Source organism: Balaenoptera ricei, chromosome 5 (genome assembly GCF_028023285.1).
Source record: "Balaenoptera ricei isolate mBalRic1 chromosome 5, mBalRic1.hap2, whole genome shotgun sequence".
Taxonomy (NCBI): domain Eukaryota; kingdom Metazoa; phylum Chordata; class Mammalia; order Artiodactyla; family Balaenopteridae; genus Balaenoptera; species Balaenoptera ricei.
In genome coordinates this window covers 68,819,267-68,846,042 of record NC_082643.1, presented here as the reverse complement: position 1 = coordinate 68,846,042, position 26,776 = coordinate 68,819,267, and positions in this window count along the sequence as shown.

Genomic DNA, 26,776 nt, shown 5'->3' with positions numbered 1-26,776 from the left:
AGGCTAAATGATACACTACTAAATAACGAAGAGATCACTGAAGAAATCAAAGAGGAAATCAAAAACTACCTAGAAACAAATGACAATGAAAACACGAATACCCAAAACCTATGGGATGCAGCAAAAGCAGTTCTAAGAGGGAAGTTTATAGCAATACAATCGTACCTCAAGAAACAAGAAACACCTCAAATAAACAACCTAACATTAAACCTAAAGCAATTAGAGAAAGAAGAGCAAAAAACCTCCAAAGTTAGCAGAAAGAAAGAAATCATAAAGATCAGACAGAAATAAATGAAAAAGAAATGAAAGAAACAATAGCAAAGATCAGTAAAACTAAAAGCTGGTTCTTTGAGAAGATAAACAAAATTGATAAACCACTAGCCAGAGTCATCAAGAAAAAAAGGGAGAAGACTCAAATCAATAGAATTAGAAATGAAAAAGAAGTAACAACTGACCCTGCAGAAATACAAAGGATCATGAGAAATTACTACAAGCAACTATATGCCTATAAAATGGACAACCTGGAAGAAATGGACAAATTCTTAGAAAAGCACAACCTTCTGAGACTGAACCAGGAAGAAATAGATAATATAAATAGACCGATCACAAGCACTGAAATTGAAACTGTGACTAAAAATCTTCCAACAAACAAAAGCCCAGGACCAGATGGCTTCACAGGTGAATTCTATCAAACATTTAGAGAAGAGCTAATACCCATCCTTCTCAAACTCTTCCAAAATACAGCAGAGCGAGGAACACTCCTAAACTCATTCTATGAGGCCACCATCACTCTGATACCAAAACCAGACAAAGATGTCACAAAAAAAGAAAACTATAGACCAATAACACGGATGAACATAGATGCACAAATCCTCAACAAAATACTAGCATACAGAATCCAGCAGCACATTAAAAGGATCATACACAATGATCAAGTGGGGTTTATCACAGGAATGCAAGGATTCTTCAGTATACACAAATCAATCAATGTGATACACCATATTAACAAACTGAAGCATAAAAACCATATGATCATCTCAACAGATGCAGAAAAAGCTTCTGACATAATTCAACACCCATTTATGATAAAAACTTGCCAGAAAGTAGGCATACAGGGAACTTACCTCAACATAATAAAGGCCATATATGACAAACCCACAGGCAACATGGTTCTCAGTGGTGAAAAACTGAAACCATTTCCTCTAAAATCAGGAACAATACAAGGATGGCCACTCTCACCACTATTATTCAACACAGTTTTAGAAGTTTTAGCCACAACAATCACAGAAGAAAAAGAAATAAAAGGAATCCAAATCAGAAAAGAAGTAAAACTGTCACTGTTTGCAGATAACATGATACTATACATAGAGAATCCTAAAGATGTTACCAGAAAACTACTAGAGCTAATCAATGAATTTGGTAAAGTGGCAGGATACAAAGTTAATGCACAGAAATCTCTTGCATTCCTATACACTAATGATGAAAAATCTGAAAGAGAAATTAAGGAAACACTCCCATTTACCATTGCAACAAAAAGAATAAAATACCTAGGAATAAACCTGCCTAAGGAGACAAAAGACCTGTATGCAGAAAACTATAAGACACTGATGAAAGAAATTAAAGATGATACAAACAGATGGAGAGATATACGATGTTTTTGGATTGGAAGAATCAACATTGTGAAAATGACTATACCACGCAAAGCAATCTACAGATTCAATGCAATCTCTATCAAACTACCAATGGCATTTTTTACAGAACTAGCACAAAAAATTTCACAATTTGTATGGAAACACAAAAGACCCTGAATAGCCAGAGCAATCTTGAGAAAGAAAAACGGAGTTGTAGGAATCAGGTTCCCTGACTTCAGACTATACTACAAAGCTACAGTAATCAAGACAGTATGGTACTGGCACAAAAACAGAAATATAGATCAGTGGAGCAGGATAGGAAGCCCAGAGATAAACCCATGCACATATGGTCACCTTATCTTTGATAAAGGAGGCAAGAATATACAATGGAGAAAAGACAGCCTCTTCAATAAATGGTGTTGGGAAAACTGGACAGCTACATGTAAAAGAATGAAATTAGAACACTTCCTAACACCACACACAAAAATAAACTCAAAATGGATTAAAGACCTAAATGTAAGGCCAGACACTATCAAACTCTTAGAGGAAAACATAGGCAGAACACTCTATGACATAAATCACAGCAAGAACCTTCTTGACCCAGCTCCTAGAGAAATGGAAATAAAAACACAAATAAACAAATGGGACCTAATGAAACTTAAAAGCTTTTGCACAGCAAAGGAAACCATAAACAAGGCCAAAAGACAACCCTCAGAATGGGAGAAAATATTTGCAAATGAAGCAACTGACAAAGGATTAACCTCCAAAATTTACAAGCAGCTCACGCAGCTCAATAACAAAAAAAACAAACAACCCAATCCAAAAATGGGCAGAAGACCTAAATAGACATTTCTCTGAAGAAGATATACAGATTGCCAACAAACACATGATAGAATGCTCAACATCATTAATCATTAGAGAAATGCAAATCAAAACTACAATGAGATATCATCTCACACTGGTCAGAATGGCCATCATCAAAAAATCTACAAACAATAAATGCTGGAGAGAGTGTGGAGAAAAGGGAACCCTCTTGCACTGTTGGTGGGAATGTAAATTGATACAGCCACTATGGAGAACAGTATGGAGGGTCCTTAAAAAACTAAAAATAGAACTACCATACGACCCAGCAATCCCACTACTGGGCATATACCCTGAGAAAACCATAATTCAAAAAGAGTCATGTACCAAAATGTTCATTGCAGCTCTATTTACAATAGCCAGGACATGGAAGCAACCTAAGTGTCCACTGGCAGATGAATGGATAAAGAAGATGTGGCACACAACGGAATATTACTCAGCCATTAAAAAGAAACGAAATTGAGTTATTTGTAGTGAGGTGGATGGACCTAGAGTCTGTCATACAGGGTGAAGTAAGTCAGAAAGAGAAAAACAAATACTGTATGCTAACACATATATGTGGAATCTAAAAAAAAAACAAAAAAACGGTCATGAAGAACCTAGGGGCAAGACGGGAATAAAGACACAGACCTACTAGAGAATGGACTTGAGGATATGGGGAGGGGGAAGGGTAAGCTGGGACAAAGTGAGAGAGTGGCATGGACATATATACACTACCAAATGTAAGATAGATAGCTGGTTGAACGCAGCCACATAGCACAGGGAGATCAGCTCGGTGCTTTGTGACCACCTAGAGGGGTGAGACAGGGAGGGTGGGAGGGAGAAGCAAGAGGGAAGGGATATGGGGATATATGTATACGTATAGCTGATTCACTTTGTTATATAGCAGAAACTAACACAACACTGTAAAGCAATTTTACTCCAATAAAGATGTTTAAAAATAAATCTAGCCACCTCTTGCCATCTTTACTGCTTCCATTCTGATCTCATCTATCATCATCCTGTGCTCATATTATTACAAAAGCCTTCTAACCAGAATCTCTGCTTTCACCCTTGTTTTTCATGCAGTCTTTTCTGAACATGTCAGCCAGAGCAATCCTTTTAAAATACAAATCAGATCGTGACACTTTCTTGCTCAATACACTCCAAAGTTTCCTCACCTAAGATCAAAATCAAAAGTGCCCTCCAAGGCCTTACATGGTCTGTCCTCATTTCCTACTGCTCTCTACCTTGCTCACTCTGCTCCAGTCACTTTGCCTTCCTGCTGTACCCTGAACATGTTCTAATTTTGAAGGCTTTGCAATGGCTGTGCCGGCTCCCTGAATCTCCCTTCCCCCAGGTCTCTGCATGATTTCCTCCCCCATCTCCTTCATCTCTGTGCTCAAATGACTACCCTGACAGACTATTTAAATTGCTGCCCGCCCCTTCCCCACAGCACTAATCCTGCCTACCCTGATCTACCTTTTCTCTTTCTATGTCACATTTATCACTTTCTAACATATTATGTAATTTACTTATTTATTATCTTTTAATTTATTTTCTCTCTCTGCTAGATTATAAACTCTAAAAGTAGAGGAATTTTTAATCTGCCTTTTTTTTGGGATATATCCTAAGTACCTAGAACCACACTTGAAACATAGTAGAGACTCATATAAATATTTGTTGAATAAATGAATTCATAGCAGGCTTATTTGTGGGTTGAATTGTTGAAGGCAGTCTGCATATCCATCCCTGGGACAGCAGATGACTAAATGCTGATGTCGCGTATCATAAGATCTATAACACAATACAACGTGCAAAACTAAAATGCGTATGTACAAAAGCACATTATTCATTTTGCAAACACACGTACATACAAAAACACATATAACATGTTAGAATGGATGGTGATATGGAAGGGAGATAAAAGGTAAGAAGTAAGGAAGAAAGGAAAATGGAAGGAAGGAAAAAGAATGGAAGAGACTGCCGAAGAACAACTTACAATAATACATCATGAAATGAGGAATGTGAATTAATTCCACACTAGGCATGGGAGGTTAAAAAAATAATGCACTTCAGCTATTTTGCTAACTCAAATTGCTCTTCACTGTCACAAATCAGAACAGAGAGTGTTTACTGTGATTTCACTCCACAAGTGGGGAACGTGCAGTTCAGGGTGGGCAAGCGATACAGGAGTTAAGCCTGAGAAGACCTTAGACTGCGAGGCTCTGTGCCTTGTTCAGGGGTGTGATACCCCTTGTCTATAAGGGAATGACGGCACGGTGAGCATGCAGCTGAGTCAGCCGGCTCTGCAATTGGTTTACTCACATTTTGTAGCTTGTCCCAAGACCCATGTTTTCTGCCCTTAGCATTCACTGTTTCTCTCCCTCTTATATCTCTTACAAATAAAATGTTTTCAATTCAAAGACACAATTCTCATTTAAATTTCTTTTTTGCTGCTTACAAACAATGATGGGGTTTTTGAGAGTTTTGAAGTTACCTACCTACGCAAAACAATGAACAACCGAATATAACAAATCCCAAAGAGGCCAGTTGTAAGAGGCATTAAACAGAAAGCGCTCAGTCCCATGTGGTTCATATAATCTGGAGTTTTCCTGGAATAGAGCTTCACGTGTCTCTGAACAGGAGACATAAGAATTTATTATGAAATTCTCCTCTTCTGACCTGCATGGGACAAACGTTTTGTTTCTAATAACACTGAGCAAGTTCTTACCCTGTCCAACTTTTTGGTGTGTTACTATTTTGCATTATTTTTTTAATATCCAAAAGCCTAAAAGAAATCATCTACCACCTTCCGTAAAGTGATACACGGAGGAGAGGTGGTCAGAGAAATGAAGCAAATCTCTGCTATTTAGGAAATGACAGCATGCCCTAGGGCTGGAACTGTATCACCTGTGTGTGAAGTTCATTCAAGGCAGACCCTTTGGGAGATGGGTCTGTGCTCTGAAAAAGGAACAACTAGAAAATTCACAGGTGAGCTCTGAGAGTAGATTTGGAAACAGGTTAGGACTGAATCAGAAGATTTTGCCAGTGAAGATGGCGACAGGAAATAGAACTCATTCGCAGAGAACGGGTTGAAAGGTCTCCAGCATTTCTCTTGCATGGTGCTTAGAAAGCAAGACTTCCTGAGGTTTTCAGGATAAATGGGCCAGAAACATATGGATTATATTTTCTCAGAACCTCAGATGTCTTTCACAGTGAAGTGGAAAACTGCTCTGAAAATACACACCGGAGGTTACCCTCAGTCTGCAAACCTTCCAAATGTTTTTTAAGCTGTTTTGCTGATTTTCATAACTAAGGGGATTTATAGAGATGACTACTTTCTGAACTCTGATAGTAAATAATAAATGGTAGCTTGTCAACCCTCCTAGGCAATTTCCCTGGACTGAGCATGACTGGCCAAGCCCAGAGTCCCACAGCCTGGGAAGAATTGCTAAAAAATGGAGGTTATCGCCTCTTCTTCTTCCTGCTCTCATGACCCCCGTTCCCCTCTCTCGTTCTCCAGAAAGGGTGCCGGGTGTGCAATTTACAACAGAAGGAGGATTCCTGAAGAGAGAGCAGGTCATCGGTTCGTTCAAAACTTTCCTCATGAATTTATCCATCCAACAAGTATTTATTGAACACTTCATATGTGCCAGGCACTTTTGCAAGTGCTGGTCGTTTCCCCTTCTCTGTGATGAGGACTGTATTCTTTTCCTAGGGCTGCTGTAACAGAGTACCACAGACTGGGTGGCTTAAATGACAGAAATGTATTGTCTCCCAGTTCAGGAGGCTAGAAGTCCGAAATCAGGGTGTTGGCAGGATTGGCTCCTTCTGAGGGCTGTGAGAGAATCTGTTCTGTCCCTCTCACCTGGTTTCTGGTGGTTTTCTGGTGATCTTTGGTGTTTTCTGGCTTATAAACACTATCCTGACCTCTGCCCTCGTCTTCACAGACATTATCCCTATGTGCACGCCTGTCTCCAAATTTCCCCTTTTTATAAGGACACCATTTGTATTAGATTAGAGTCCACTCTGATGGCTTCATTTCACCTTGATTACCTCTGTAAAGACCCTATCTCCAACTCAGGGAACATTCTGAGGTACTGGGGGTTAGGACTGAAACATATGAATTTGGGGGACACAATTTAACCCTTACCATGGACTAAACAATATCAGACTGGCTGCCTGTGTTTCCCTTTTATCCATCCACCCCTTTTAGCTACAGCGGTGTCGCTCCTTTGCACACCCTGCTCTCCCAATCCTGGGAAGCAGAAAATCTATCTAGAAGGTGCATTTGGACCTAGCGATCTCTTTAGTAGCTTCCTCAAAAGAATGTGATAAAGAACATACCTCCCAATTTGATTCAGGAAACTAATGGGTTATATGGAATTCTCGTTCCTCTTCTAAGATAGGAGACAGAGGCACAAAGCTGGGTGGCACTATTGCCTCAATGTCCCGGACTAGCAGCATTATTTTGCATTGAGTAAAATATGATTCGAATAGAATTCTCTTCCTCTAATCAACAGATCATTATAATTCAGTTTGGGGTTGGGGGGAAGGTCAATTTATCAATACTAACATGTTACCCAAGGGAAAGAAAACTGCTCTAAAATATTATTTTCAGATATCTTCAGCCAGTGTTAAATAGTTGTATTACACTCATATAATCAGGGAATTCTATTTGATTGCTATTTTATTTCATTTTATTTTTTAGAATCAGGGAATTTTACACCAAAAAGTAGCTTTAGAAATCAACTAAACATTTAATTAAGGAATCTGTGTTTCACTAAGGAGAGAGGTTTACTCAAGGTCACAGCCAAGCTAACACTCACCACGTGCCCAGCGTGTGCTAAGCACACTCAGTAGACATCTGGTTTCTCTGCGTGTCCAGTATGCGGTGGAGCTGAGATGGAACACAGGGACCTAACTCCAGAGCTGGATGCATAACCATGGTACAGTAGTTGCTTAGTGGCAGAGCTGGGCTTTGCGGCCAGGCCTCCTGAACGCGGTCCAGCGTTTTTCCACGGTCCCGCCCTGCTTCCTATCTTGCCTTTGCTCTATCTACACTCTGCACACAACTGCTAGAACAAATCTCTGACAGGTGCAACCTTAATCATAACTTTTTCTGATTATACTCCTGCAATATCTTGCCTACAAAGAGGTGGTACAAATTCCTCACCTGATCTATTGAAGGCCCGTGACAAAAATTTTCAGCCTTGTTTCTGAACGTTCCCTGTGTGCACTACTAAAGTCTTCATCCAACTTGGCTACAAGCCCTTCTCTGTAAGAGGCCTGTCTCTTCTGCCCTTGCCCAGGCTCTTTCCCAGGCCTGGACTTCCCTCCCTCACTTTGTGTTAGAATAGTCTAAATCCTTCCTCTGTGTTCTTTTTCTTGTTCTTCTAACAGATGTAGCTTTCTGGGTCTGAGGCTGCTGGTTGTCTATCAATATCCATTCTCCTTCTTCTTTTAGAAAGAGAGGCTCTGAGCTTTAACTAGGCACATAGGTCCCTGGAAGGAAGATGTTTCCTCGCTTCTCGCATGACTCGGTGTGGCGATGTGATTCGTTCTGGCCAAGGGTCTGGGAGTGGAAGCAAAGTGTGCAGTGATGGTCACAACTGAGAGGACACAGGGACTCCCTTCTCTCTCCTCCTATGGCATGAAATGCTGACCCAGTGGATACAGTGGGCACAATGCCATCTTCAACCATGCAGCTGAAGGCAACACCACAAGTGATGGCAGAGCCAAGAATTAAAAGGAGCCTGGTCCCCAACACAATGGAGCTGGCATATGAGTCCAGGGTTGCCTACATTTGGACGTTTATGTGTGAGAGAGAAGTGTTGCCATCTCGTTTAAACCACTGTTTGGTTTTCGTAATTCTTGGTTCTCTTCATTATAGCAGCCCACCTTTTCTAGATGAATGCATTCTTTATTTATTTATTTATTTATTTATTTATTTATTTATTTATTATTTATTTATTATATTTAGCTGTGTTGGGTCTTCGTTTCTGTGTGAGGGCTTTCTCCAGTTGCAGCGAGCGGGGGCCACTCTTCATCGCGGTGCGCGGGCCTCTCACTATCGCGGCCTCTCTTATTGCGGAGCACAGGCTCCAGACGCGCAGGCTCAGTAATTGTGGCTCACGGGCTTAGTCGCTCCGCGGCATGTGGGATCTTCCCAGACCAGGGCTCGAACCCGTGTCCCCTGTGTTGGCAGGCAGATTCTCAACCACTGTGCCACCAGGGAAGCCCGATGAATGCATTCTTGCTTCTTCCTCCTGCAGCCCTTGGTGTTTTTCCTAGGACATGTCCTCAATTTACCACATAGCAGAGAAAACGTGGGATTTTAAGTTGGATAGCCCCAGCTTTAATTCTAGCTCTGCCACTTATCAGCTGCGTGACTCTGGGCTAGTGACTTAGCCTCTCTGAGCTTCAGTCTCCTATTTGTAAACCTGGAGTAACTTTCCACTACTTTGAGCTGCCTCTCCAGGGTGATTTTCATCAGGCCGTGGGGACACCATGAGTCACCCTTCTCCACTATAGGAAAATAACAACCACAGAAACCAAAATGTTCACATTTGCTCCTCAGGTACCCTCTCTCGTGAAGTCAGCTGGAAATGCTAACGTGTTCTTCAGTTCTCCCTTGGCTGCCGTCTGGGCAGAGCCTCTCCCCTCTGTTTGTAGATGTAAGGCTATGATTCACCCTTCTTCTATCCAACTCTTTGCATAAAGAGATTATTATAATTCCGAGGTCACAGCTCATTGTTCATATACCCATTGACGCTTAGAGTTACAAGGCACTTGAGGGTTGCATGGTCAAATCTTCTCTGTCAAATCTACGGGGTCCCGCAAGGCCCACATTCATCCACAGCCAGCCTCACCAATGATCATCTTGCCTCCACCGAATGGTGTCCACCGTGTCACACGGCAGCTTGTCCTGTTTCTCAACAGCACAATCATAATCAAGTTCTTTTTGATATTTTTATCCTGTGTCATTTCTGGAAGTCTCATCACTTAGGAATGTTAATTCCCCACACATGGTGGGATATTCGGGGACCTGGCCCAGTAGAAAGTGAATCTAATTCCTTATATACATCCTCAATAGTGTCAGTTTGGAAGGAACTTAACTACGATCCTTCTTCCTCTACTATCTCACATATGGCTAGTGTTTTCCAAGTCTTTTTGATCAAGCACCTCTGTCAGTAAAGAATTTTTGAGCATGCATCTCCCAACATACCCATATTTATTATGTAATAATAGATGTACTACTGTGTTAACATATTATAAAATAAGACACATATAAAGCTAGATGTTTAAGGAGATAAGAAATATAGAAGTGGAAGTTCAAATATTTTCTAGCCACATACCAAAGGACCATGTCACCCATCCCTGGACTCCACGTCTCTCTCTTGGGAAACCTCTGAACTACACAGGATGATTTTCCTCACCAGTGTGCGAGCTCTGTATGCGGGCAAAGATTCTGTCTGTTTGCTGCTATATCCCATGGTTTAGAACAGTATTTGGCACACCAGACACACTCACTACATGTTTGCTGAATCAGTGAGTGATTCCCAAACCTTTATTTATAACATAAACTCCTCATTTCCAACTGTCTACCAGACAGCTTTACCTGTATCTCCCTAGATACTTTAAAGCCAACACAGGCCAAGCTGAGTTCTGTCTTCCTACCACATAATGTCTCCCTCCACCGAAGTGTCATCTCTTTTTTTTCTCTTCCTACATTACACCTGCACCCATGTGGCTAAACTGGCTGGAGTTAACCAGCCTGACTAAACTCACCTGAGACCGTATTATTCAGCCACGAGGAAGAAGGAAATACTGCCATTTGCAAGAACATGGGTGGGTCCTGCAGGCATTATGCTAAGTGAAATAAGTCAGAGAAGGACAAATACTGTATGATCTCCTACGTGGAATCTAAAAAAGCCAGACTCCTAGAAACAGAGTAGAGCTCCGGAGAGCTGCGGGCAGCAAGAATATTAAAACCTGTGAGTACCTCCTGGCTCCTAACTTTGCGCTCTCGGCAACGTGCAGGAGGTGATCAGGAATGGAAAAAAATAGGAAGATACACAGAGCTATGTGAATATAGAATAACAACCTTTTTGGGGCTTCCCTGGTGGCGCAGTGGTTAAGAATCCGCCTGCTAATGCAGGGGACACGGGTTTGAGCCCTGGTCTGGGAAGATCCCACATGCCACGGAGCAACTAAGCCCGTGTGCCACAACTACTGAGCCTGCTTGACACAACTACTGAAGCCCACATGCCTAGAGCCTGTGCTCCGCAACAAGAGAAGCCACTGCAATGAGAAGCCCGCCCACCACAAGGAAGAGTAGCCCCTGCTCGTCGCAACTAGAGAAAGCCCGTGCACAACAAAAAAAGAGCCAATGCAGCCAAAAATAAATAAATAAATAAGATGTTTAAAAAAAAAAAAAAGAATAACAACCTTTTTTTTTTTTAAAGGAAACTAGAATGTATCCATTTTAAGCTGTCCTTCCCCATAGTTGTCTTGTTGCATTATCCACTTAATTTATTGTCAATGCTGGCAATAAAAGTTTTTTGAAGTAATTTGGAACTGTCCAGTTTGCAAGTCACATCATAAAATCTTTCATTTAAAAAAATAAGAGAGAGAGAGAGAGAGTAGAATGGTGGCTGCCAGTGGCTGGGGGACGGGGTGGGGATGGGGAACACGGCGAGATGTTGGTCAAAGGGTACAAACTTCCAGTTCTAAGATGAACAAGTTCTGGGGATCAGCGTGGTGATTACAGTTAACAACTCTGTAGTATATACCTGAAAGTTGCTAAGAGAGTAGCTCTTAAACGCTCTCACCACAAAAAAAGAGATGGGAAACACGTGCCATGATGAAGGTGTTAACTAAGGTTACTGTGGTAATCATTTCACGATATATAAGTGTATCAAATCAACATGTCCTACACCTTAAACTATAAAATGTCATATGTCAGTTAAATTTCAAAAAAGGTAGAAAACAATTAAGGACCGTATATCTCTTAGGTGAGCACTTGAAACTGCCTGGCAATCCTAATACAACTGCCACCCAACTTGCTCTCTCAGTATAACAGCTAGGGACTTCCCTGGTGGCGCAGTGGTTAAGAATCCGCTTGCCAATGCAGGGGACACGGGTTCGAGCCCTGGCCCGGGGAGATCCCACATGCCACGGAGCAGCTAAGCCCGTGCACCACAACTACTGAGCTTGTGCTCGAGAGCCTGCGAGCCACAACTACTGAGCCTGAGTGCCACAACTACTGAAACCTGCGCGCCTAGAGCCAGTGCTCCGCAACAAGAGAAGCCACCGCAATGAGAAGCCGACGCACCGCAATGAAGAGTAGCCCCCGCTCGCCGCAACTAGAGAAAGCCCGCGCGCAGCAACGAAGACCCAACGCAGCCAAAAATAAATAAATAAATAAATATAAATGAATTTAAAAAAATATCGTGGCTACTCTTTATACTCCCCCTACCCATCTCCGGCCTCTCAAAATTCCAACATCCCTTCTACTTCTTTACTCTCAGCTTTATTTTCCTTTCCTTTCCTTTGTTTTACTATACTTTGCTTTATTTTCCTGAGAAAGTAAAACCAACCCGAGAGGACTCTTCCTGGTAGGACCAGGCACCTGTTCCTCCACATTCTGCCGTTCCTCCTCTTACAACAGGTGGGATCATACTTGTTCCTAAGTCCAACCCCTCCACTGTGCACTGCATCCCATCCTCCTGCTTAGTCAAGGGTTTGACTCCTGCAATTTCCTCTGCTTTCTCCTGTATCATTAGCTTTCTCTTCTCTATTGGATAATTCCCATCTGTACGTAAATATGCTGTGAAAACAAAACAAGATCAAATCCCCTTGACCTCTTGCCCCCATCCGGCTCTCACTTCATCTCTCTGTACTCTTTTAAAGAAAATCATTTTAAAACATCGTCGATGGACCTTCTCTCCACTTTCTCACCTCCCAGTCTCCTTGTGTTTCGTCACCACCACTTTGCCAAAACAGCTTCTGTCAAGGTTGCCAATCATCTCCATCTTGCCACGTCCAGTGGTCAATTCTCAGGTCTCATTTTACTGGACCTCTCAGCAGCATCTGGCATAGAAACTCACTCCTTCCTTCTGGAAACGAATTTCTTCACTTGGCCTTTGGGACACCACCCTTGAAGTTTCTTTTATCGGCATTGTCATCTCCTTCTCAACCTCCTTTACTGGCTGCTTCTTCTCCACTCAACTATTATCATCCTGAGTGAACAAGAATCAATCCTGGACCACCTTCTCTTTCCAATCTGTATTCAGTTCCCTTGTGACCTCATTCAATCTCATGACATCAAACACCTTCAAATTTTTATCTGCACCCAAACCTTCCCCAAGAACTCCAGACCTGTGTGTCTAGCTGTCTTCCCATATTTCCTCCTGGATGTTTAATAGGCTTTCCAAGTGAAGTATGTCTGAAACAAAACCTTTGATTCCCTCCTTCATTGCCTTAAAACCTATTGCTTCCCAACTCTTCTCAACCTCAGTAAAGAGTACCAACATTCAATTGTTTTTCCAGGTGAAGAACCTAGGAGTGATTCTTGATTCTGTTTTCAATCCATCAGCAAGTCCTGATTTTTCCACCCTCAAAAAAACAAAAAGGCTAGCTACTTCTCAACACTCTCACTGCTACAACCCAAGTCTCAGCTGCCGCTTTCTTTTGACTTGACTACTGCTTCCATTCATGCATCTCTAAAATTCATTCTATACTTCACAACCAGAATAATTTAACAACAACATCAACAAGAAGAACATAAGTCAAATTATGTCTCTCCCTTACCCAAACCCATCTAATAGCTTCCCATCACATTTCGTATGAAATCCACGCTCACGGTCACGGTGGGCAAAGCTGTGAGAATCTAACCCCTGCTACCCTCCTTTATCCTGTGACTTAACTTACTGAGCTCCAGCCACACTGACCTTCTCACTGTTTGTCAAACAAGCCCCCCCTTGTTTCAGTCACAGGATCTTTATGCCCACTCTTCCCTCTGCTTGAATGTCTTTCCCTCCAGATCTTCACGTGGCTTTCCTGTGCCCTAATGATTCTTGGAGAATCAGTCCTTGTCTCCTGCATAAAATAAACATCATGCTCCGTCTTTTTACCATGCTTTATTTTTTGTCGTAAGGCTTAACACAATCTGAAATTCTACTATCTCTTTGTTTACTTATTTAGAGCCTCTTCCACTTGGGCTTTTCCTATTTTGTTCAAAGCCATATTCCCAGTGCCTAGATTAGTGCCTGGTACATAGGAGGTTCTCAATAAATAGTCTTTGGATGAATTTATATATTTACTTTAATTACCCAAAAGACACTTGGGAGAGTCATGTTCATCTTTTTCTGCTCAAGTCAGTCCCCTCTCCACCCTCCGCCACGGGTCATCAAGTCTTTAGAATCTGCTACTCCAATGTCTCTTAAATCCCTCCTCTTTGTCACACCCAGAGTCACTCTATAGATCTTTGTCATCTTTCAACAGTTCTACTGAGCAACCTCTGAAGCTGGTCTTCCTAGCTCCCCGACAACCCACTTCTTTCCCCATAGGACTTCCAGAGAGGTCTTTTTAAAACATAAATCCCATCATGTCTCTCTTCTGCTTAATAGGCTTCAATAGCTCCCCATCACCCAAAGAAGGAAGTCAAAACTCCTTAGCTGGACATGAGCTGGAGTTGGTCCACATTTCCAACCTCATTTCATGCATCCGTTTCTCCTATTGTACCCTAACTACCTGTAGGTCCCAAACAGGCATGTTCTTTTGCTTACACTGTTCCCTGTACTTGAGTACCTTTCCCCTTTTCTTCACCTAGCTACTTACTACTTATCCTTTGAGATTAAGTGCAAAGTCACCTCTTTGAGTCAGCCTTCCTGGTTTCTGTATACAGATGAAATGAGTTGTCCGATCAAGAGACCAGAGCTCCTGGAGTTAGCACTGTTTGTTTTTCTAGGGCCAAATTTTACAGGATTTCGTTTCCAGTGGGTAGGCTTTGTTTTCTGCTTATCCTAACTGAGTGGCCCGTAGGCCACATTCTGTGGACAGTATGGGTGTTTGCATGGGGGCCAACACCACCAAAATCTGATTGTGAAATTGTTTTTAAAATTACCTTTGGACATTTGAAATATGCTTTTTAAAAAGATCAGTAAAAATCACACATTTCTCCAAGGCAGGCTGCCTTAAGTAATCAAGCCCCCCCCGCCCCCGCAAGATGCCAGGTGCATCTTAGAATACAGTCAAAACTTGTTTGGAACTTAAGGCAGACCTCGGACTGTCAAAACCCATCTTGCTGGTTCTAATTTAAGGATCAAAAAGGAAAAGGCATTTTTCAAAAGATTCCAAAACAGTATTTGGATAAGATCATTGAGAAGGCTTCATGAACCTGTGAACTAATTTTTTTTAAGAAAGGGGAAATACACAGGGAGGTGTCAGGGGAACTGGGTAGTTCATTAAATTCACTATAAAAGTGGGTGGTTACTAAGTGTCCATCGACAGATGAATGGATAAAGAAGATGTGGCACATATATACAATGGAATACTACTCAGCCATAAAAAGAAACAAAATTGAGTTATCTGTAGTGAGGTGGATGGATCTAGAGTCTGTCATACAGAGTGAAGTAATTCAGAAAGAGAAAAACAAATACCGTATGCTAACACATATATATGGAATCTAAAAAAAAAAGAAAAAAATGGTTCTGAAGAACCTAGGGGCAGGACAGGAATAAAGACGCAGACGTAGAGAATGGACGTGAGGACACGGGGAGGGGGAAGGGTAAGCTGGGACAAAATGAGAGAGTGGCATGGACATATGCGGGAAGCAGCCACATAGCACAGGGAGATCAGCTCGGTGCTTTGTGACCACCTAGAGGGATGGGATAGGGAGGGTGGGAGGGAGACGCAAGAGGGAGGGGATATGGGAATATATGTATATGTATAGCTGATTCACTTTGTTATAAAGCACAAACTAACACACCATTGTAAAGCAGTTATACTCCAATGAAGATGTTAAAAAAAAAAAAAAGTGGGTGGTTAGATGTCCTCCCAGAGTTGTAAGGCTTCAATGATATAATGTACCTAAAATACCGTGCATCAGGCTTACCACAGAGTGGCACTCAAGAAATGTTTGTCCCACCCTGCCTTTTCCCTTAAATGTCCCCACTATTTGCTGCAGCCTCAAATGTTCTCAAGCCACCTGGCCTCCCAGAAATGACAACATCACTTTTCTGATTTCATAACAAGCAGGGCCACCATATGACCTTCATGAGCTCCTTCCTCATGACAATATCAAAATGAAAATTTTTGATAGAGCTTTGAATACTGCAACATTTTATTTATTTTTTCTTTCAGGCAAAATGTCATCGATTTTTAGAAATCCTAAAATTTCCATTTTTTGCTGCTGTGAGATAAAACAAAAACATTTTTTACCCCTGAAATTTCATTTGTTTTTCCTTTTGATTATAAAAGAAATGAAAACACTTTTGTGGGCCCTAAGAGCATCGTGGGCCTCAGCTGCTGGGCCTAATGGGTGAGTGGCTGAGAGAAAGAGAGAAAAGGGAAAGCAGCTTGAAGCTGCATGAGGAAGGGGGTCTTGATTCCATGGGAAGTTGTACTCGTCCCGTCCCCTAAATGGGTTTTCCCCACTCCCAGCCCCCTCATCCGCTCTAGAGGGCTGGCGTGGGGAGGGACAATATCAGCTCTCTCCCTTGAAACTAAAGGAAAAATAAAGAGGCAGCCTGTAATGGGGTCGGTAAGTGTTAGCTAATGTGAACCAGAGCAAAGGCTCATCTAACAAGGAATGAACTCTTCCCAGGCTCGCATACCCAGGCCTTGGTGTAAGTTCTGCCCTTGGGCATCAGGAATGAATGCCCGCAGCCCCTCCAGACGCCCAGGAAGCCACCCACCCGCAACCCAACCTCAGGGGCCTCATGTCACAGCTCCTGAGAGCCAGCTGCCGTGACTGGCAAACAAAACCAAAAGGCTGAGCCTTCTCTGGGGGATAGGTGATTCCTGGACCCCTGGGGGGTGTCAGAAGAGATGAACTGCCCACCGAGGGGGACCCTCTAGCCACTTTCCTGCAGGACTGGACTCCTCCCAGCATCTCTAGGGAATGTCATGAATAAGTGCTTCAGAGGGAGACAGTATGGACAGAAGCTTCCGGCACGGAGCTAACTAACCACAGTAACCTTCTTTTCAACCCTCCCAAAGGTCTCTGGAAGTCTCTTATTGCCCTGGAGGATAAGTCTTGGTGACTCGTTAACATTCTTCCTAACTAGGCTCTTTTCCTGGTATCTGGGGGATAGAATAGTGAAGAAATAATGGAAATAGATTGTTCTACTAATAACTCATCTTGTCTTTTCATTTCAGTTCCTTTGTTTTATTATCAGTTTATTAACAACAGGCACGACATCCAATCATTCATTCATTCACGCAACAAGTGTTCACTGAGGATCTACTATGTACCAGGCACTGTTCTAGGGATTTGGAATACAGCAGGGAAATAAAGACCCCTACCTTTGTGGAGCTGATATTCTAGAGGGCAGAAAAGACCAAGAAACAATAACATAACACCATAGTTTATCATCTCTAAGATGGCAATGATATAAGATGTACCATTATTCTGTGTGCCATGAAAAAAAGACAGAACGCTAACACTCGCTGTCAATTATTTTTAAAAATCCTGATTTCATGTATGTTAGAATGTATAAAAAATTGTGCAACTCAGAATTGATTACCTATAGTAGATAAATTATATAGTATATTAGGTGATTATGAGAAACAAAAGCGGAGCAGGCAAAGAAGTTTTGGGCGGAGTGGTGACACTGAACAGTCTTTAAGGAGATAGGGCTGTTAAGTTTTTATAACACTATTTTTTTATAGCTCTTTTAGGTTTATGATAAAATTGAGAGAAAGGTCCAGAGATTTCCCATATGCCCCCTGCCCCCCTACACATGTAGCCTCCCCCATTATCAACATCATTCACCAGAGTGGTACCTTTGTCCCAGGATGAACCAGCATTGATACACCATAATCACTCAAAGTCCACTGTTTACCTTAGGGTTCACTCTTGGTGTTGTCATTCTGTAGGCTTGGACAAATATATAATGACATGTATTTATCATTATAATATCATAAAGGGTAGTTTCACCATCCTAAAAATCCTCTGTGGTCCATCTATTCACCCTTCCTCTCCATCCCACCCCTGGCAACGACTGATCTTCTTTACTGTCTCCATAACGTTGCCTTTTCTAGAGTATCTTATAGTTGGAATCATAGAGGATGCAGCCTTTTCAGATTGGCTTCTTTCACTTAGTAATATGCATTTAAGGTTGCTTCATGTCTTTTCACGGCTTGGTAGCTCACTTCTTTTTAGCACTGAATAATATTCCATCGACTTTTTTTTAAAACAGCTTTGCTGAGGTATTGTTTACATACCATAAAATTCAATGAATTTAAGTAAATCTACAGTTATGCAAACATTACCATAATCCAGATTTAGAACATTTCTTTTTCTTTTTCTTTTTCTTTTTTTATTGTGTAGGAACACTTCACATGAGAACTACCCTCAACAGTTTTCATATGTGCTGCACAGTCCTGTGAGCTCCAGGTACTGTTACACAGCAGATCTCTAGAACATATTCATCTTGTAGAACTAAAACTTTATACTCATTGAATAGCAATTTCCCATTTCCACCTCTCCTCAGCCCCTGACAACCACTCTCCGTTTCTATGAGTGGAATCACGCAGGCTTTGTCCTTCTGTGACTGGCTTACTTCACTTAGCATATCTTCCAGGTTCAGCCATGTTGTTGCATGTTGTAGGATTGCTTTCTTTTTTGAGTCTGAATAGTATTCCATTGTATGTATATGCCACATTTTCCTTATCCATTCATCCATCAATGGACATTTAGGTTGTTTCCACATTTTGGCTATTGTCAATAATGCTGCAAAGAACATGGGAATGCTAGTAGCTCTTTGAGATCCTGATTTCAATTCTTTTGGATGAATACCCAGAAGTGAGATTGCTGAATCATTTGGTGGTTCTATTTTTAATTCTTTGATGAATCTCCATACTGTCTTCCATAGTGGCTGCACCATTTTACATTCCCACCAACAAGAATTCCAATTTCTCCACATTCTTGCCAACACTTAAGTTTTCAAAAATATAATAGCCATGCTAATAGGTGTGAGGCAATATCTCATGATTTTGATGTGCATTTCTCTGATGATTAATGATGTTGAGCATCTTTTCATGTACCAATTGGAATAGTGGCTATTTATTGAATAACCATGAGCTCCATGGGAGCAGAGATCATTTTGTTCATTGCTCTGTCCCCACTGTTAATGAGTCTGACACGTGTTAGGTACTCAATAAATATTTTTTGAATGAATAAACCACCATGTGCCAGGCACACCACAGATATTATTTCCAAATTCTTATCAAATCAGAGGTAGGCATCAACATCCCCATTTTATGGATAATGAAACTGAGACTTGGAATAATTGCTCAAGATCACATAGCCAGGCAGGGGGAAGATATAGGACCCAAAACATGGGTCTCCCTGGTGTTAACACACAGACCCTTCCTCTATACTTCACTGGCTTCTCTGCTGCTGGCCATTTTAATATCCTTTTAGTGCAAAAAACCAAAGGCAAATTGGGACAGCAGGCAAGCAAGATCCCTGGATAAAAAACCAGACTCACAGAAACCAGAATGAAACCTCCAGGAATAGAAAACCCAGTCTCGGAAATGGGTGTGAATTGCAGAGTTGCAAGCAGGTTGGCTTGTTATCTCAGATCTCAACTTCTAGCTGCCTTCACTTTAAAATAAATTATATTGGTGCATTAAAACTCCCCACCTCAAAAGGGATGATTATTATAAAAATCTTTTCTCCTCTTCGACAGTTTTAGCTCAATCCGTTAAAACACAACTGTTAAAAATAAACTGACTTTGATACTTTACAATGCGTAAGGCCAAATAACAATGCATGTGGAAATCTACCACAATCTTTCTCAGACTTAATAAGACCTCCAATGTATAGAAGAACATCTTGGGTAAAACCCATTAAGCCAATATTGGCTTAATTCAAAAGTATACCTAATTTGAAACAACTGCTTTTTCCTTGGTCAAGTGGGTACCCTATTGTTCTTTAATAAAAACAACAGAAATTCCAAATTAAAAGTCAATTTCTCCCGTAAGAGAGCTATGTTTCATATTAACAAGGCTCTACTGAAAACCACTCATGCTATGAGCAGGGGTCTCCATCATTACCCCATGGTGGGAGGATTGTGAGTGGTTAGCCAAGGTCCTGAAAGACTTGAAATTTTGCTTTCGAATGTGAGGGAATAATTAAACTTGGTTTGAACAAACCAGCCTTTGGAGCAGTGGAGGCAGAGATCAGAATGTAAGTACCAAAGGCCTTGATCAGGCAAATACCCAGAATGGATCCTATGTACCAGTAGCCATGCTTTTTTTATTGCAGCAGAATACTCCACTGTGTGACTTTACTTGTACAATGTTTACTTATCCATTTTTGTGGTGATGGACATTGGGTTGCTTTCAGATTTGAAGTATTATAAGTGAAGTATTGGCTACAGCCAGGGACTGGGGGAGGAGGGGGGTGGTGTTTGTGCTAAGGACTGAACTCTGTTCCCCTAAAATTCATATGTTAAAGCTCTAGCCTCCAAAGTGACTGTATTTGGAGACAGAGCCTTTATAGAAGTAATTAAGGTTAAATGAGCTCATAAAGGTGGGGCCCTGATCTGATAGGATTAGTGTGCTTGTAAGAAGAGACAACAGAGAGCTCTCTCTCTCAAGATCTCTCTCTTGGTGCACAAAGAAGAGGTCGTGTGAACACACAATGAGAAGATGGCCATCTGCAAGCCAGGAAAACAGCCCTCACCAGAACTCAACCATGCTGGAACCCTGATCTCAGACTTCCAGGCTCCAGAACTGTGAGAAATGGGTCTCTGTTGTTTACACCGTACAGTCTGGGCTATTTTGTTATGGCAGCCTGAGCAGACTAAGAAGGGTAGATTGGTTGTGAGCAAGTCACTGACTAGACAGGGACACAAAGGAACTTTTCACACAAGGGTGAAGGAAACCGTCTGTATCTTGATCTGACTAGTAGTTACATGGGTAGATACATAGGTAAACAGATTTACAAAACTGTTTCAGGTTTGTACATTTTTATGTATGTAAAGTTTACTTAAACTTCAAAAAGTCCTTCCTAATTCTTAGTCAGTTAAGGCTGCTATAACGAAACACCATAGACTGGGTGGCTTATAAACAATAAAAGTGGATTTCTCACAGTTCTGGAGGCTGGAAGTCTGAGATCAGAGTGCCAATATAAATGTTGTGGGCTCTCTTCTGGGTTGCAGACTTCTTGTGGTATCCTCACATGGCAAAGGGACCAGGGATCTCTCTGGAGGCTCTTTCATAAGGGCACTAATCTCATTCATGAGGGCTCCACCTTCATGACCTAATCACCTCCCAAAGACCCCACCTCCTACTCCTATCACTTTGGGAGTTAGGAATTCAACATACAAATTTTGGAGGGACACGACATTCAGACGTTAGTACCAAGGGAATCTGCGTTTCAAAAAGATACCAATATAGTCCTAATGCCTTTGAGCAAGGCTGGTAGGAAGGAAATTGACATATATTATTTATGTCTGGTGTATTTATATACATATTTGCCTGTAATAAATAACACAGGGGATTATACAACTTGTCCTAGATTGAGCAAGTACCAAATGGTCGAGCTGGATTCAGGTCCTGCCCCTTTCCCTAACCACTGCATCTGATAGTAAACCCATTCAGCCAAGGGAATGTGCAGGAAGGACACCCTGAAGCATCCAAGGCCGCAGAGTAGGCAGGGAGGCCTGAGGTTAGGAGGGCAGCTCTGTGGGGCACAGAGCCTGAGTTTCCCCCTCTGTGGGACACCCTGCCTGTGCTACCCCATAGGAAGGTAGCTGAAGCGAGGCTGACTGGAAGGAGTAGGCAGTGAGGAGCCATGGCTCCAGGAGAGGAGCTGCAAAACCAGCTGGTCAGCCTGCCCAAGAACAACAGGAAGCTTCCACCACACCCCTGCTCGCTGCAGCCCTGGCCCAGAGACCGGGGTCATTTTCTCCAAAGGCCCTTCTGCAGATGTTACATAAACAAAACCTCCATTGACTCCAGTCTGGACCTGGCCTAAAATAGCCCACAGGCTTTCCCCCAACTCTGCAGTTCACCATCCCTCAAGGTCCCCAGCGTGGGTGAGCTTCTTCCCTCCATGACCACATGGGCGGACATCACTCTACAGCATCCCCAAGAGATTTCCCCGGGCAGCAAAAGGCGGGGTCCTTTTGTTTTCCCTGGCAGGCATCCCTCCACGCCCTAAGACCTTTGATGGCTACTGGGCCAAGGGACACATCTCTCCTCACCAGCAAGGCGGGAAGCAGGTTCTGAGAGACAGCTGGGTTGGCCGGCAGCAGGCATGAGAGGGGCTGGCTTGGTCTCTCTTGGTCTCTCTCTGTCTCTGTCTCTTTCCCCACTCCCCTTCACAGGATGGAGTTTGACTGAGAGCCCAAGAGCAAAGTCTCCAGGTAAGAGCACGATGTTTCCTCGTCAGGGTTTCTTTTCGAGCTTGCTATAGTGATTGAACCCTCTGTTCCTAACTTTTTCTCTGAGCTCCTGTAAGCGCCCGTGACTCCATTTACGCTTCATTTTGCAGAAAACTGTTCCATCTGTGCACATCTGGAGATTCACAGAGCTGTGACACAGCATGGGGTCACCCTGGGCTTTACCACCTTGACACAGGCCCCTGAACTCATGATGATCTTTCATCCTGGCCCCCTGCATTGCCCCAGAATCCTAAGTCATAAAAATAACAAAACACCTACAATTTTTAAAAACATTTTGTTAAATATTATACTATGTGCCAGATAAAATACTAAGCATTTTATGCTGTTATATTTTATTTCTCATTGAATAGTCCTATGAGGTCGGTACAATGATCATCTCCAGACTACAGAAGAGCAAACTGTAATTTAGAAATATTATAGGACATGCCAAAGATGCGGCAGAGGTGGAACGCATACACAAGCCTGTTGGGGTAGTTTTCGTGTCTTAACCACTGCCTCACATTTCCCAGAAAAGTCAGTAGGGGTTTATGGCACCTCTTTTCCACAGTCTTCCTTGTTCAAAGTCTAAGCTACTGTACCTGTTATCAGTGTAATTGATCAATGTTTAATTACACTGTAATTGCTATCAGTGTAGTTGTTATCAGTGTAATTACATTGATCAATTAATTATCCAACCAATACTTATTCAGTATGTTATGTTCTCTAGGCAAGATGGTATTTGAGTCTACACAGGCCAAAAAAAGAAAAAAGTATGATGTATAGTATGTGAATATTTGGCTCATATTTTATTAACTGTTGTACTTCAGTTGTGAGAGGGTCTTGCATTTCCCAAGTCGGAGATACTCAAACCAGGTCTCCAGCCAGGAACTAGCAGGTCCGTCAGCCTGGAGGAGGGAGGGTGGGAAGCATATGGGGAGGTGGGAGGGACCTCACCAGATCCACAGGAAAGGTCCACACTCAGGCCGAGGGACCAGTGCCAGGACATGGAGATCCATCAGGGGGCTGATGTAACCCGGGAAACCCGGGCATTCGGAGGACTTTAGTTCAGATTCAGATCCTCTCTACTCTGGCAGCCTCTGTGAGGCTGGCTGGTTCCAGGGTTGCTCTAGGATAACCACAGGACTGAGGCAGCTGTGCCCTTAGACCAAGTCAAAGCCTTAGTTTGTATCTAGAAAAAAGCCCTTCCTCTCTGGGTTCCCACAGTTTTATTCTTTATTCATGTTATTCATCCATCCTTCCCTCCCTCCCTTCCTTCCTCCCTCCCTTCCAGAAACATTTCTTGAGCATCTACTATGTGCTAGTACCAGGGAGACAGAGATCAGTAATGCGTACAACATGATCAATAGAATGAACGCTGCTGTACGTTATACCTGAAAGTGGTTAAGAGAGTAGATCCTAAGAGTTCTCATCACAAGGAAAATTTTTTTTCTTTTTTTTTTTTGTATCTATATGAGATGATGGGTGTTCACTACACTATTGTAGTCATCATTTCATGACATATGTAAGTCAAATCATTATTCTGTACACCTCAACCTTACACAGTCCTGTATCTCAATTATATCTCAGTTAAACTAGAAGAAAAAAAAGAAAAAAGAAACAAAATATTCATCACCTGCTGAACCCAAGAACAAAGTCTGGTATGTCCATACAATGGAATATTACTCAGCAAGCAAAAGGAATGAAATATTAATATATACAACAATATGGAAGAATCTTAAAATCATGATTAGTGAAAAAATCCAGATGAATCTTCTCCCACGAAGAAATTCTTTTTCTTTTTATTGTATCTTTATGAGATGGTTAAAGTTATCGAAACCTGTCACGGCAATCATTTCACAGTGTATGGAAATCAAACCATCATGCTTTACACCTTAAACTTACGCAATTATGTACGCCAATTATTTCTCAATAAAAGTGGAACAAAAAAAAAAAGCAATGCAATACAATCTTGACTTCCAGGAGTTCAAGCTCTAATGGAGGAAGTAGAAAAGAAAAATAGTGGTGACGCAGAATATTAAGGGCAGTGATAGATATCATCACAGGCTATGAAAGCATGGGGAGGAGTCCAGACTCAGTCTTCTTGGGAGGTGCTAGTGGTGTGTGTGTGTGTGTGTGTGTGTGTGTGTGTGTGTGTTTGTGCCCGCCTGTGCCCTCACACAGGGAGGGAGGGTGAGTATATATGGGGGCTTCCAGAGGAGATTGTTGGGGACACTTACTTCCTTGTCTTGATGCTTCCTTCCACGTGGACACCTTCGCTAGAGCACTGCTCCTGGCTTCTTACCACCCCTTTATTCATCTCCCTGGGTAGGGGAGAGGGATGACTTATCTGATCACTGAGTTCAGGAGAGGGAACTGGGACAGAGTGACTCAGTCATTCTTTGGCGGGGACTGTTCCTTCTGCCCTCCTGTGCAGTAAACTTTACAGAGTCAGGCTTTTGCCAGGAACTTACTCATTGTAACCTTCCCAGCAAACGCCTAGGAAGTAAGTTCAGCACAGAGGGGGTGATCAGAAAGCCACTTGGTTCATATATTTAAAGCCACGCTCACCAACCCAGCTTTTATCAGCACTGTCATTTTGATCTCCATTTGCCTTATTGGACTCTCTCAAACCCCAACACAGGCAATGCTTACTTGGAGTCTGGGCAGACATGTAGATGTGTGTAGGGGGCTGGACACTCCACTCGGGCTGGGCTGAGAGTAATCTTCACTCCATGTGCCAAATGAGACCAGGATGACCCTGAGCTCTGTAGAGAGAGGAGACACATTTTCAGTGACTTTCTTTGCCTCATCCCCTGCTTTAGAGCTTCCTGTTACAGGATGAAAGAGGCAGATCAGGACTGTCCTTGTTTAAGAGTCTGTAGCACTTGGACAAAGGTCATGAATGGCCTTTGGTCCAAGACTGGAACTCCCACTGATGTCCCAGATCAGACTCTTGGAAGAACTGCCTGCCTTCCTTTCAGTCTGCCTTTATTTTGAAAGGGTCCCTTTTGTGAATGTGTTTTGGCTTGTTTTTCTGGAACACCTTTGCCCTGTTGTTTCTCATGCTTGTTGACTTCCTGTGGAGCTAAACTTGGAAACATATTTGTTCCTAGAAGAAAATGCTGTAATCGTATTAACCTGTACCTTTTGGAAGGCCTGTCAGGATTACTGCCCCCTTTTTTCTCAGATGACAAGTTACTGAGATGCAGAGGGACCCAATGTGGCAGACCACCCAAAAAGCATTGGCAAAAACCCAGAGGATCCCACTTATACACACCCTAGTATTCTCACATCAGACAATGCCCTTTCCTCATTGTTTCTATCAGCTGGTTCCTCAATTGGAAACTGGGCTGGTTCCTTTCTCCCAGGTTTTATGACACCAAAAACTTCAGAGTGACTAATAGCCCAGTAGAGGGAGCTGTGTTAAACAATTTCCCTAAGTTGAATGTAAAATACTTGCAGTTAGCCAAGCAGGTGGCCCCTGTGGACATTTTGGAAGCTTCATTTATCAATAGGTGGTTACCTAGACAAAAGCTCTGAGCCAGAGCAAAGCTTTTGCAAGGCGGTGTCTTGGGGTTTGTGGGCTGCCCTGGATTGTGCATCTTGCTTCCATCAGCAAAACTTGGTTTTGGCTTAACATGACAGTTGCCACAATTCGACAAGTTTGTAGATTCCAGAGGCAGGGCCTGGCTCCAGTGTAGTGAGGGAGATGGGTGATTCCGCTGACTTTGCACTCATACACCGGGCAGGGGTGCTCATGTTCACGGTCTCCAGAGACAGATCCTGCGCCAGAGAAACCTATCACTTAGGAGGTTTGTTGGCGACTGGCTTTGGAGGCAGTGGCTGGGGAGGAGAGACAGTAATAGGAGAATCTTACAGAAATGTTTGGAACTGGTGTTCATCTAACCCATTAGCTCCTTGTGGGGTGTCAGACTGGGCTAAATTCAAATCCTGGGTGGCCCTCGGTAAAGACTTGTATTGAATAAACCTCGGGTACCAAGACCATTATGAAATTAGAAAATATCAAGCAAAAGCAATATGTGTGGTGTGTGTGTTTGGATTTATGTAAGAACAGGAATTACCAAAATTGATCGCAGGTCATAAGAGATAATAATGGCAGAGACAGGAAAGCTGGGAAGACTAGCATCTTTGAGGACCCACAGTTGCTCACAGTATTTTTAATGAGCAAACCTGTTGGGAAATAAGAAGGAAACAAGATGGTACATGGGGAGGCTTGACTGTGTCTATTAGTTTGCTAGGGCTGACGTAACAAAATCCCACAGACTGGGCGGTTTTAAAAACAGAAATTAATTGCCTACAGTTCTGGAGGCTGGAAGCCTAAAATCAAAGAGCTGGCAGGCTTGGTTTCCTCCGAGGCCTCTCTCCTTGGCTTGCAGGAGGCCACCCTCTTGCTGCCTCTTCTCACGGTTGTCCCTCTGTGCACTAGCACCCCTGGTCTATTTCTCTCCCTATAAGGACACCAGTCATGTCGGATTAGGACCCACTCTAATGCCCTCATTTAAACTAATTGTCTCTTTAAAGAACTTACAATGACATTCTGAGATACCAGGGGTATCAATGTATGAATATTACAGGGGACACAGTTCAGCTCCTAACACCATGAATGTCTATGACAAGGAAATTGCACTGATTACTGTAAGTAATGCTAGTTGTTAT